The sequence below is a fragment of the Heliangelus exortis genome, chromosome 15, assembly GCF_036169615.1.
Source record: "Heliangelus exortis chromosome 15, bHelExo1.hap1, whole genome shotgun sequence".
NCBI classification, from domain to species: Eukaryota; Metazoa; Chordata; class Aves; order Apodiformes; family Trochilidae; genus Heliangelus; species Heliangelus exortis.
In genome coordinates this window covers 15621768-15635406 of record NC_092436.1, presented here as the reverse complement: position 1 = coordinate 15635406, position 13639 = coordinate 15621768, and the positions used below count along the sequence as shown (strand labels likewise).

Sequence of the window (13639 nt, the reverse complement as noted above, 5' to 3'; positions counted from 1 at the left end):
CAGTGCTCTGAAGCTGTCAGCTGGGTCAGAAAGAGAGAGATGAGCCACTGTGCAGGGTTGGCACATCCATGGATTTCACTCGATGAGTAAAGCCTGGCAAGCAGACACAGCATCTCTGTTGAGGCCAGGTGTGCAAGGGCACAAGGAAGCAAAGTCAAGTGCACGTGAAATTACACCCCCCTCATCACATCTACTGTGCTGAGTTTCTACCTGAAGAGGAACAAGGAACCATCAAAGCAACATCAAGACCTGCACAAGCTACAGTGGATCCACAGCTACAGAAAGAGAGATGGGTGAGACTCCCAGAACAGAAATCAAAACAGAAAATCAGAGACTCTTCTGCAGGATTCTGCACCTCACCCCATCCCACCACATCACCTGTGTCAGGCAAAGCAGCACCAGGGGACTGTCTGGGGTGGGAGATCTTCAACACCTTAAAAGGCACTGTGGGCATTGCAATACCACAAACTATCTCAACACATTAAAGGCCTCCAGATCCAAATATCTGGAGAGCAGAAAATGATCAATGGCAAGAACACCCCATGCCCACCATCCTTCATTCCTTCCTCTCACCATCCTCCATTCCACACCCTGTGACATCTCTTCTCAGGACACACAGATCATGTCCCATTACTGCCTTAAGACGTGGCCCATGGACTTCCCAAGGATTTCCAATTCACACAACTCTTCCCACTGCTCCAGGACACATTTCACATCAGGACAGGACCAGGCCCTGTGCAGTGCCACTGCCACATTCACCTCTGTCTCATGACACTCTTTCCTTTACCACACGAGTGCTTCTTCCATCTTGTGCAGACCCTTCCCATCAGTGACACCAACAGAAGTAAAAATACAGATGGCAACACAGGCAGCAAATCCAGCAGACTTCTCTCTCTTTCTACAGGAAACGTTGCCACCACCACAAAGATCATCACAGAGATGCCATAACATACCCTGAGTTCAGCAGACTACGACCAGCCCATAAAGATGGGACGGGCCAGGAGGGCAAAGAGGAGGGACGAGGGGAGGCGGGGCAGGAAGGGGCGAGTGCCGGGACAGGGAGGGCCACTGACCGTGTCCAGCAGAGCGGGCGGCTCCGGCTGCGTCTCCTTCGCCGCGGCGCCGGGCGGCGGCGGGAAGTTGGGGCTGAAAACCATCAGATCGCTCTTGCCCGCGCCCTCCGCCACGCACAGGCTCCGGCTCTGCCGCTGCGAGTACGACCAGCTCCCCACTTCGCTGGCGCACACCAGCGTCGTCGGACCGGGCCCCGACACCACGCCCGCCCGCGGCGCCCACCGCGACGCCCCGTACAGCACCACCGCCAGCACGAACAGGCTCGACACCGCGCAGATCGCCACCACCAGCCACACGTTCGTCGACGGCGACGACAACAACGAAACCTCCTCTGACACCGACGACGCCCGCGGACCCGACGACCCCGCCGCCACCGCCACCGCCGCCGCCTCCGCGCCCTCCACCACCGACACGCTCAGCGTGGCCGTCACCGAGCGCGGCGGCTCCCCGTGGTCCCGCACCACGATCAACAGCCTCTGACACGGGCCGTCCGCCTCCTCCAGCGCCCGCGTCGTCCTCACCTCGCCGCTGTACAGACCCACGCGGAACGGCGCCTTCCCCCGCGGCTCCCACAGCTCGTACCGCAGCCACGCGTTGTACCCCGAGTCCGCGTCCACCGCGCGGATCTTCGCCACCACCTGCCCCGCCGGAGACCCCCACGACGCCCACGCCCACAAAGACGGAACCATGAGGGCCTCAGAACCCTCCCCGGACCACGCCTCCAACGACCCGCCCGCTCCTCCTCTCGCTCCCCCGCCCGCCTCCCCACCCGCACCGCCGCCCGCAGCCGGCAGCAGCGACGGCGCGTTGTCGTTCTCGTCCACCACGAACACCTGCACCGTCGCGTTGCCGCTCAGCGGCGGCTCCCCCGCGTCCACCGCCCGCACCTCGAACTCCAGCACCTGCACCTCCTCGTAGTCCAGCGCCTGCAGCGCCCACACGCGACCGCTCTCCGCGTCCACCGACACGTAGCTCGACGCCGACCGCCACCCCCCGACCGCCGCCTCCCACAACGAGTACCTCACGCGACCGTTCCCCGCCTCGTCCGGGTCACGCGCCCACACGCGACCCAGCTCCGCGCCCGCCGCGTTGTTCTCCCGCGTCAGCACCGTGTACACCGCCTGCGAGAAACTCGGCGCGTTGTCGTTCACGTCCGACACCGACACGCGCACCCCGCGCCTCCCCGACAGCGGCGGCGACCCGCCGTCCTCCGCCAACACCTCCACCTCGTACTCCGACACCCGCTCGCGGTCCAGCGCCTCACGCAGCACCAGCGAGTACGACCCCGACAACCTCGACACCAGACCGAACGGCGACGACGGACGCACCCAGCACCGCACCCGACCGTTCGCCCCCGAGTCACGGTCCGACACGCTCAGCAGGGCCACCACCGTCCCCACCGACGCCTCCTCCGACACCGGCACCGACAGCGACGTCACCCGCACCTCGGGCGCGTTGTCGTTCACGTCCAACACTTCCAGCTCAACGCTGCAGTGACCTGACAGCGGGGGCCAACCACCGTCTCTCGCTTCAATACGAAAATCAAAGACACTGACGTCTTCAAAGTCCAGGGCGCCCGTCAGACGGATCTCCCCCGTTTTCGGGTTCACAGCAATCACATCTCTTCCACTCGGGGGAATGAAATTGGTTGCTGTGTAGGTCACCTCACTGTTGCTCCCCTCGTCCAGATCCGTGGCGTTCACCCGCGCCACCAATGTCCCCTCTGGAGCGTTCTCGGGCATCTGCACTTTATACACGGACTGGTTGAACTGGGGCGCGTTGTCGTTGGCGTCCAGCACCGAGATCACCAGCTCCATCGTGCCCGTCAGAGACGGACGGCCCCCGTCACTCGCCGTCACCACCAGGCGGTGCACCGGAACCGTCTCCCGGTCCAGGGGTTTCGTTAATACAAGATCGGGCACAGTATTTCGCTCATTGGATTTTTGTACATCCAACACGAAGTGCTCGGTGGGGCTGAGCGTGTAGGAGAGCTGCGCGTTAGATCCGATATCTGCATCCGACGCGCCCTCCAGCGGGAAACGGGAACCGAGAGGGGAGTTCTCAGGGATGCTGAGGTTTTTCCGGTCGGCGGGGAAGACCGGGGCGTTGTCGTTGATGTCGGTGACCTCCAGCTCCACGTGGAAGACGCGCAGCGGCCGCTCCACCAGCACCTCCAGCCGCAGGGCGCACGGCGCGCTCTTCCCGCACAGCTCCTCCCGGTCCAGCCGCGAGCTCACCACCAGCGCCCCGCTCGCCCCGCTCACCTCCACGCTCGCCCGCCGGCCCTGCGCCACCAGCCGCAGCCGCCGCGCCTCCGCATCGCCCGCCTCCAGGCCCAGGTCCTGCGCCACACGCCCCACCACCGTCCCGACCTTGGCTTCCTCCGACACCGAGTACCGCACCTGACCCACCGACACCCACCACGCCGCCTGCACCAACAACAACACCCGCAGCACCGCACCGCAACACACCGACATCGCTCACACCGCCGCCGCCGCCGCCTCTGCCCCCCGCTCCCCGCACGGCTCCTACCGCCGCCGCCCGCACGCACCGGCTCTGCTGCCCGGAGCTCTCCGCCGCCCCCCCGCACTCACAGCCGGGCTCTCCGCCGCACCGGGGCGGAGCCGCCTCGCCGATCGCCGCCGTTTCTGAGCCTGCAGCGACACCGTGTGCTGCTCCCAACACCCAACACGCTCCGTGACACCCACAGCTGAAAAGCTGCCTTCATCGTCAGCTCCTCTCCGTCCCTTCCTCCTCTTCGCCCATTTGCTTTCTTCTTTCCCTTCCTCTTTTCTTCTCCTAATTCTTTTTTCCTTCGTGCTCGCTTTCTACATCCATAGATTGCTTCCTAACCTTCGGTATTATGCCTTTCTCCTGGTCTTCTTTTTTTCTTCTTTCTTGTCTTCTTTCTTTTCTCTCTGCTTTCTTCTCATCCCTCCTTCTTGTTTCTTCTCTTCCTTTTCCCATTTCTCTTTTGCTTTGCTCCGCCCTCCTCCTCCCATCCTTCTCTCCTCTTCAGTAGTGCCGGCAGCTCCCCTCTCTCTTCGGATGCTGTGACCAACAGCATCAAAACAGAATCATCACCACTAATTATGTCTTCATCGGCACTGATTACAGGGCATCAGCTCTAAGTAAGGTTCCAGTAAGGGGTTAACAACCCCTTCTGTAAAGAAGTCTCTCCTGATATCCAACCTAAATCTCCCATCACACAACTTGAAGCCATTTCACCGTGTCCTGTTCTCTGTCACCAGTGAGAAGAGACCAACCCCACGCTCACTACAACCTCCTTTCAGGTATTTGTAAAGAGTGATAAGGTCTCCCCTCAGCATCTGATTCCCCAGCCCCAACACCCTCAGTTGCTCCTCATAAGGGATGTTTTCCAGTTCCTTCACAAGTTTTGTTGCCTTTCTTTGGACTTGCTCCAACACCTCAATGTCCTTTTTGTATTGAGGTGCCCCAAACTGAACACAATACTCGAGGTGGGGCCTTACCTGTGTCGAGTTCTCTTCCTTCAGGTTCATTTTCTTTCACTCCAAGCACTGCCCCTCTCAAATCCCCACCCCTTCTGCAAACACCTTACTTGTTTGGTTTTTCCATTTACCAAAATGTTTTCTAAACCTCTACAACCTTTTCACTATCCACCACCCACAGGCCTTTTGTCACACACCCACCCTCGTGGCATCCATAAACCCTCCAAAAAGGCAACCACAGTCCTGTTTCACTCTGCTCAATGTAAAGCAGGCACACTGAGCCTCCATCTCCTCTTCCCTCCCCTTCCACCAGAAGGCCATGCTCTTCAGCATCCAGGCCTCAAAAAGAACACCAAATAACAGAGCCAGGCCATCAGACAGCAGAGAACACAATCCACCACCCTCTGAAACACAACTCCAAGCCCCAAGAAATATGGACATCCATGCAAACAAGAACCAAGGAATCCAAACAACCCATAGCAGCTTTTCCTTCTGGAACTATGGTGGATGTCTTCTCATCAGAAAGGAAGAGCATGGACATCAACAAGGCACAAGAAAATTCAGTAATTCTAGAGATCCTTATGTGATCCAAGGCAAAAAAGCCTGTGAACTAGGAATATTCCCTGCTTCATCACAACCCCCTATCCTAAGTCATGCAAAATGACATCTCCAGAAGTAAAAACATTCTCGGTATTTTCCATTTCCTTCCCAGGGACCCAGCCCATGTTCTACCCAGAATCTCCACTGCCCTCAGGTAACACTTCTCCCTGCTCAGGGTCACAGTCCCCATGACACATGTCCAGGCCCCACTCACATGCTCCTCACCACAGAACCCGGGTCCTGCTCCAGCTCAACATCTGAAGCCTGGGCTGAGCATAACCCAGGCCTTTGCACATCCACACCTTCCCTCACTCAGAGCCAGCACTGACACCATACCCAGACATTGCTCCACCACAAGAATGCCTCCCACTCAGAAACCCCTCTCTGAGCATGACACAGCCCTCTCTGCTCAGAGCTGTGACACAGTCCACACCCACTGCACTCTTCAAGACAATAACATCAAGTGCTGAAGCATCACAACACTCACAGTGTCAACAGGATGGGAGAATCTGGAGCACATAAAACCAGAGCTGGGCTGCTCTGCAGGCTTTGTCCTCTACATCCAGACATGAGAATGAGCCCTGAGTGAAAACAGGACACACCATCCCCACTGAGCCTGACTGTACAAGTGCACAAGGAGGGGAAGGCAGGAGCACAAAGATGAAACCCACCCCCTCACATGTCCTTAATATCCTGCCTGAGCAGGACAAAGGAACCATCATGGGGAGATCCACAGCCATGAAACACCATTCCCCAACAAATCCATGTGATCACAGTTGGCTATAGAGGATGTTTTCTGGTTCTTCAGGAAGAGCATGAACAACAAGGCATGAAGATATTCAGTGCTTCTGGAGGCCAGGGCAGGATCCCCAGCAACCAGTCCTGACCACCCGGCATTCCCCAAAGTTTCCTATTGGAATCCCCCAGCCTGTGCCCTGGGAAATAACATCTCCAGCAGTGAAAACATTCTCCAGTTCTTCCCCACTGACACACCCCATGTTCTACACAGCATCTCCATTTTCCTCAGCACAGACTCTTCTCCACACCCTGTGACATCTCTTCTCAGGACACACAGATCATCTCCCATTACTGCCTTAAGACGTGGCCCATGGACTTCCCAAAAATTTCCAATTCACACAACTCTTCCCACTGCTCCAGGACACATTTCACATCAGGACAGGACCAGGCCCTGTGCAGTGCCACTGCCACATTCACCCCTGTCTCATGACACTCTTTCCTTTACCACACGAGTGCTTCTTCCATCTTGTGCAGACCCTTCCCATCAGTGACACCAACAGAAGTAAAAATACAGATGGCAACACAGACAGCAAGTCCAGCAGACTTCTCTCTCTTTCTACAGGAAACGTTGCACAGCTCTAACCAGCAATGGCACTGATTTTTATACTACTAGAGAACAACCCAAAGGTTGTCAAGCACCCCAATACAATGGAGATATCAACTAGGTAGAAGAATATGGGTTTGGGTTTTTTTCTTGTTTATGTGTTTTGCTCTTTCATTGTTTCTTTCATCCATTTCAAGCGTGTTCCTACTGATACCAATCTCGAAAGCAAATACTGAAAGCACAGTCCAGCACATGTCACACCACTTCTCTGGCCAGGAATGCCAGCCCAAAATGCTTCCCATCAATGACACCACCACAAAGATCATCACAGAGATGCCATAACATACCCTGTGTTCACCAGACTACGACCAGCCCAGAAACACGGGACGGGCCAGGAGGGCAAAGAGGAGGGACGAGGGGAGGCGGGGCAGGAAGGGGCGAGTGCCGGGACAGGGAGGGCCACTGACCGTGTCCAGCAGAGCGGGCGGCTCCGGCTGCGTCTCCTTCGCCGCGGCGCCGGGCGGCGGCGGGAAGTTGGGGCTGAAAACCATCAGATCGCTCTTGCCCGCGCCCTCCGCCACGCACAGGCTCCGGCTCTGCCGCTGCGAGTACGACCAGCTCCCCACTTCGCTGGCGCACACCAGCGTCGTCGGACCGGGCCCCGACACCACGCCCGCCCGCGGCGCCCACCGCGACGCCCCGTACAGCACCACCGCCAGCACGAACAGGCTCGACACCGCGCAGATCGCCACCACCAGCCACACGTTCGTCGACGCCGACGACAGCAACGAAACCTCCTCTGACACCGACGACGCCCGCGGACCCGACGACCCCGCCGCCGCCGCCGCCGCCGCCGCCTCCGCGCCCTCCACCACCGACACGCTCAGCGTGGCCGTCACCGAGCGCGGCGGCTCCCCGTGGTCCCGCACCACGATCAACAGCCTCTGACGCGGGCCGTCCGCCTCCTCCAGCGCCCGCGTCGTCCTCACCTCGCCGCTGTACAGACCCACGCGGAACGGCGCCTTCCCCCGCGGCTCCCACAGCTCGTACCGCAGCCACGCGTTGTACCCCGAGTCCGCGTCCACCGCGCGGATCTTCGCCACCACCTGCCCCGCCGGAGACCCCCACGACGCCCACGCCCACAAAGACGGAACCATGAGGGCCTCAGAACCCTCCCCGGACCACGCCTCCAACGACCCGCCCGCTCCTCCTCTCGCTCCCCCGCCCGCCTCCCCACCCGCACCGCCGCCCGCAGCCGGCAGCAGCGACGGCGCGTTGTCGTTCTCGTCCACCACGAACACCTGCACCGTCGCGTTGCCGCTCAGCGGCGGCTCCCCCGCGTCCACCGCCCGCACCTCGAACTCCAGCACCTGCACCTCCTCGTAGTCCAGCGCCTGCAGCGCCCACACGCGACCGCTCTCCGCGTCCACCGACACGTAGCTCGACGCCGACCGCCACCCCCCGACCGCCGCCTCCCACAACGAGTACCTCACGCGACCGTTCCCCGCCTCGTCCGGGTCACGCGCCCACACGCGACCCAGCTCCGCGCCCGCCGCGTTGTTCTCCCGCGTCAGCACCGTGTACACCGCCTGCGAGAAACTCGGCGCGTTGTCGTTCACGTCCGACACCGACACGCGCACCCCGCGCCTCCCCGACAGCGGCGGCGACCCGCCGTCCTCCGCCAACACCTCCACCTCGTACTCCGACACCCGCTCGCGGTCCAGCGCCTCACGCAGCACCAGCGAGTACGACCCCGACAACCTCGACACCAGACCGAACGGCGACGACGGACGCACCCAGCACCGCACCCGACCGTTCGCCCCCGAGTCACGGTCCGACACGCTCAGCAGGGCCACCACCGTCCCCACCGACGCCTCCTCCGACACCGGCACCGACAGCGACGTCACCCGCACCTCGGGCGCGTTGTCGTTCACGTCCAACACCTCCACCACCACTTTGCAGTGACCTGAAAACGGAGGATTCCCTTGATCCACTGCATCCACTTGCAGGCGATAGAGACCAACAGCTTCAAAGTCTAAGTCACCCCTTAAAAGGATCTCTCCGCTTTTTCTGTCGATCTCGAACACGTCTCTTCCATCCTGTGGAAACAGCTGCTGGAGCGAATAGGAGATATTCCCGTTCGAACCCTCATCCAGATCCGTGGCATTTAATCTCGTCACTATAAAGCCGCGGCTCGTATTTTCTGGCAGCTGCACTTTATACACGGACTGGTTGAACTGGGGCGCGTTGTCGTTGGCGTCCAGCACCGAGATCACCAGCTCCATCGTGCCCGTCAGAGACGGACGGCCCCCGTCACTCGCCGTCACCACCAGGCGGTGCACCGGAACCGTCTCCCGGTCCAGGGGTTTCTTGAGAATCAGAAATAAGGAGTCGCCGTCATCCTCCATTTTCTGTAAATCCAACGCGAAGTGCTCGGTGGGGCTGAGCGTGTAGGAGAGCTGCGCGTTCGATCCGATATCTGCATCCGACGCGCCCTCCAGCGGGAAACGGGAACCGACAGGGGAGTTCTCCGGGATGCTGAGGTTTTTCCTGGCGACGGGGAAGACCGGGGCGTTGTCGTTGATGTCGGTGACCTCCAGCTCCACGTGGAAGACGCGCAGCGGCCGCTCCACCAGCACCTCCAGCCGCAGGGCGCACGGCGCGCTCTTCCCGCACAGCTCCTCCCGGTCCAGCCGCGAGCTCACCACCAGCGCCCCGCTCGCCCCGCTCACCTCCACGCTCGCCCGCCGGCCCTGCGCCACCAGCCGCAGCCGCCGCGCCTCCGCATCGCCCGCCTCCAGGCCCAGGTCCTGCGCCACACGCCCCACCACCGTCCCGACCTTGGCTTCCTCCGACACCGAGTACCGCACCTGACCCACCGACACCCACCACGCCGCCTGCACCAACAACAACACCCGCAGCACCGCACCGCAACACACCGACATCGCTCACACCGCCGCCGCCGCCTCTGCCCCCCGCTCCCCGCACGGCTCCTACCGCCGCCGCCCGCACGCACCGGCTCTGCTGCCCGGAGCTCTCCGCCGCCCCCCCGCACTCACAGCCGGGCTCTCCGCCGCACCGGGGCGGAGCCGCCTCGCCGATCGCCGCCGTTTCTGAGCCTGCAGCGACACCGTGTGCTGCTCCCAACACCCAACACGCTCCGTGACACCCACAGCTGAAAAGCTGCCTTCATCGTCAGCTCCTCTCCGACCCTTCCTCCTCTTCACCTGTTTGCTCTCTTCTTTCCTTTCCTCTTTTCTTCTCCTAATTCTTTTTTCCTTCGTGCTCGCTTTCTACATCCATAGATTGCTTCCTAACCTTCGGTATTATGCCTTTCTCCTGGTCTTCTTTTTTTCTTCTTTCTTGTCTTCTTTCTTTTCTCTCTGCTTTCTTCTCATCCCTCCTTCTTGTTTCTTCTCTTCCTTTTCCCATTTCTCTTTTGCTTTGCTCCGCCCTCCTCCTCCCATCCTTCTCTCCTCTTTAGTAGTGCCGGCAGCTCCCCTCTCTCTTCGGATGCTGTGACCAACAGCATCAAAACAGAATCATCACCACTAACTATGTCTTCATCGGCACTGATTACAGGGCATCAGCTCTAAGTAAGGTTCCAGTAAGGGGTTAACAACCCCTCCTGTAAAGAAGTCTCTCCTGATATCCAACCTAAATCTCCCATCACACAACTTGAAGCCATTTCACCGTGTCCTGTTCTCTGTCACCAGTGAGAAGAGACCAACCCCACGCTCACTACAACCTCCTTTCAGGTATTTGTAAAGAGTGATAAGGTCTCCCCTCAGCATCTGATTCCCCAGCCCCAACACCCTCAGTTGCTCCTCATAAGGGATGTTTTCCAGTTCCTTCACAAGTTTTGTTGCCTTTCTTTGGACTTGCTCCAACACCTCAATGTCCTTTTTGTATTGAGGTGCCCCAAACTGAACACAATACTCGAGGTGGGGCCTTACCTGTGTCGAGTTCTCTTCCTTCAGGTTCATTTTCTTTCACTCCAAGCACTGCCCCTCTCAAATCCCCACCCCTTCTGCAAACACCTTACTTGTTTGGTTTTTCCATTTACCAAAATGTTTTCTAAACCTCTACAACCTTTTCACTATCCACCACCCACAGGCCTTTTGTCACACACCCACCCTCGTGGCATCCATAAACCCTCCAAAAAGGCAACCACAGTCCTGTTTCACTCTGCTCAATGTAAAGCAGGCACACTGAGTCTCCATCTCCTCTTCCCTCCCCTTCCACCAGAAGGCCATGCTCTTCAGCATCCAGGCCTCAAAAAGAACACCAAATAACAGAGCCAGGCCATCAGACAGCAGAGAACACAATCCACCACCCTCTGAAACACAACTCCAAGCCCCAAGAAATATGGACATCCATGCAAACAAGAACCAAGGAATCCAAACAACCCATAGCAGCTTTTCCTTCTGGAACTATGGTGGATGTCTTCTCATCAGAAAGGAAGAGCATGGACATCAACAAGGCACAAGAAAATTCAGTAATTCTAGAGATCCTTATGTGATCCAAGGCAAAAAAGCCTGTGAACTAGGAATATTCCCTGCTTCATCACAACCCCCTATCCTAAGTCATGCAAAATGACATCTCCAGAAGTAAAAACATTCTCGGTATTTTCCATTTCCTTCCCAGGGACCCAGCCCATGTTCTACCCAGAATCTCCACTGCCCTCAGGTAACACTTCTCCCTGCTCAGGGTCACAGTCCCCATGACACATGTCCAGGCCCCACTCACATGCTCCTCACCACAGAACCCGGGTCCTGCTCCAGCTCAACATCTGAAGCCTGGGCTGAGCATAACCCAGGCCTTTGCACATCCACACCTTCCCTCACTCAGAGCCAGCACTGACACCATACCCAGACATTGCTCCACCACAAGAATGCCTCCCACTCAGAAACCCCTCTCTGAGCATGACACAGCCCTCTCTGCTCAGAGCTGTGACACAGTCCACACCCACTGCACTCTTCAAGACAATAACATCAAGTGCTGAAGCATCACAACACTCACAGAGTCAAAAGGATGGGAGAATCTGGAGCACATAAAACCAGAGCTGGGCTGCTCTGCAGGCTTTGTCCTCTACATCCAGACATGAGAATGAGCCCTGAGTGAAAACAGGACACACCATCCCCACTGAGCCTGACTGTACAAGTGCACAAGGAGGGGAAGGCAGGAGCACAAAGATGAAACCCACCCCCTCACATGTCCTTAATATCCTGCCTGAGCAGGACAAAGGAACCATCATGGGGAGATCCACAGCCATGAAACACCATTCCCCAACAAATCCATGTGATCACAGTTGGCTATAGAGGATGTTTTCTGGTTCTTCAGGAAGAGCATGAACAACAAGGCATGAAGATATTCAGTGCTTCTGGAGGCCAGGGCAGGATCCCCAGCAACCAGTCCTGACCACCCGGCATTCCCCAAAGTTTACTATTGGAATCCCCCAGCCTGTGCCCTGGGAAATAACATCTCCAGCAGTGAAAACATTCTCCAGTTCCTCCCCACTGACACACCCCATGTTCTACACAGCATCTCCATTTTCCTCAGCACAGACTCTTCCCCACTCACAGCCACCCTCCCCATGACACAGGTACAACCTCTGCTTGGTACCACTCACAGGATCACTGCCAAAACACTCACGCTTCCTCCTGACCCCCACAACATGCCCAGCACCAAACCCCACTCTGCAAGTGACCCCTGCCTTTGCACGTCCTCGCCTTTCCTCACAAGCAGTGTGCACAATATCCAGAGGGCTGGGAAGTCCCTCACTCTCTGCCAGGCTCTTCCCACCTGCCTGAACCTCACCACAAATGCTTTGGGCCTTTTCAGCAACCTCAGATGGAAACACTACAAAGCTGGACATCACCATTCATAAGGGTTCTGGGAAGAGAGCTCTGACACCTCTGATCCCAGTCCACATGGATTTTATTCTCCAAGAGAAGCACACCCAGTACACAAGTCTCAGTGCTCTGAAGCTGTCAGCTGGGTCAGAAAGAGAGAGATGAGCCACTGTGCAGGGTTGGCACATCCATGGATTTCACTCAATGAGTAAAGCCTGGCAAGCAGACACAGCATCTCTGTTGAGGCCAGGTGTGCAAGGGCACAAGGAAGCAAAGTCAAGTGCACGTGAAATTACACCCCCCTCATCACATCTACTGTGCTGAGTTTCTACCTGAAGAGGAACAAGGAACCATCAAAGCAACATCAAGTCCTGCACAAGCTACAGTGGATCCACAGCTACAGAAAGAGAGATGGGTGAGACTCCCAGAACAGAAATCAAAACAGAAAATCAGAGACTCTTCTGCAGGATTCTGCACCTCACCCCATCCCACCACATCACCTGTGTCAGGCAAAGCAGCACCAGGGGACTGTCTGGGGTGGGAGATCTTCAACACCTTAAAAGGCACTCTGGGCATTGCAATACCACAAACTATCTCAAGACATAAAAGGCCTCCAGATCCAAATATCTGGGGAGCAGAAAGGATCAATGGCAAGAACACCCCATGCCCACCATCCTTCATTCCTTCCTCTCACCATCCTCCATTCCACACCCTGTGACATCTCTTCTCAGGACACACAGATCATCTCCCATTACTGCCTTAAGACGTGGCCCATGGACTTCCCAAGGATTTCCAATTCACACAACTCTTCCCACTGCTCCAGGACACATTTCACACCAGGACAGGACCAGGCCCTGTGCAGTGCCACTGCCACATTCACCCCTGTGCCATGACACTCTTTCCTTTACCACACGAGTGCTTCTTCCATCTTGTGCAGACCCTTCCCATCAGTGACACCAACAGAAGTAAAAATACAGATGGCAACACAGACAGCAAGTCCAGCAGACTTCTCTCTCTTTCTACAGGAAACGTTGCACAGCTCTAACCAGCAATGGCACTGATTTTTATACTGTTAGAGAACAACCCAAACGTTGTCAAGCACCCCAATACAATGGAGATATCAACTAGGTAGAAGAATGTGGGTTTGGGTTTTTTTCTTGTTTATGTGTTTTTTGCTCTTTCATTGTTTCTTTTATCCATGTCAAGCGTGTTCCTACTGATACCAATCTCGAAATTAAATACTGAAAGCACAGTCCAGCACATGTCACACCACTTCTCTGGCCAGGAATGCCAGCCCA

At 57.3% G+C, this 13639-nt stretch overlaps 2 pseudogenes; both read right to left on the bottom strand.

Moving 5' to 3' along the window:
• Positions 1-968: 968 nt before the first annotated feature.
• LOC139803239 (protocadherin alpha-10 pseudogene) lies at positions 969-4784 on the bottom strand (annotated as a pseudogene).
• A 2064-nt stretch (positions 4785-6848) lies between these two features.
• Positions 6849-9691, bottom strand: LOC139803238 (protocadherin alpha-6 pseudogene; annotated as a pseudogene).
• Between the last annotated feature and the right edge of the window lie 3948 nt (positions 9692-13639).